Source organism: Haliaeetus leucocephalus, unplaced genomic scaffold (assembly GCF_000737465.1).
Source record: "Haliaeetus leucocephalus isolate CR32 unplaced genomic scaffold, Haliaeetus_leucocephalus-4.0 Scaffold195, whole genome shotgun sequence".
Classification (NCBI taxonomy): Eukaryota; Metazoa; Chordata; class Aves; order Accipitriformes; family Accipitridae; genus Haliaeetus; species Haliaeetus leucocephalus.
In genome coordinates, this window is record NW_010972631.1 from 12,132,795 (window position 1) to 12,133,139 (window position 345).

General features: G+C 73.6%; 1 protein-coding gene across 1 annotated transcript in view; it reads right to left on the reverse strand.

The window, feature by feature from the left end:
- Window positions 1-334, reverse strand: part of PTP4A1 (protein tyrosine phosphatase type IVA, member 1) — a 14,565-nt gene extending 14,231 nt beyond the window's left edge. Inside the window, exon 1 of the mRNA XM_010565801.1 lies at window positions 81-334. The gene's annotated coding sequence lies outside the window, so the exon portion shown is untranslated. The remainder of the gene's footprint in view (window positions 1-80) is intronic.
- Window positions 335-345: the final 11 nt, after the last annotated feature.

Genomic DNA, 345 nt, shown 5'->3' on the forward strand with positions numbered 1-345 from the left:
CGGCGGCAGAACAAAGAGACAACATGGAGGAGACGGAGCGGGGGAAGGCGAGGCGCGGGGGTTCGCGGGGCGGCACTCACAGGAATATGGTTACTCATTGAAGACTGTAGCCTGATCATACAGCCGGGGTGCGGGCGCCACCGCCGGGGGCAGGAGGGGCAGGACCGGGAGGACGCGGAGGCGCTCGGGGCCGCCGAGCTGCCGGAGGGGGTTCGGCGGCGGAGCGGGGATGGACCATACAGCTGCGGCGGCGGGCGCGGAGCGGAGCGGACGCGGCTGCGGCAGGAGGGACACTCGGCGCCGCCTCCCTCGCAAGAGCCCCGGGGCCCGCCCCTCGCTGGCGGA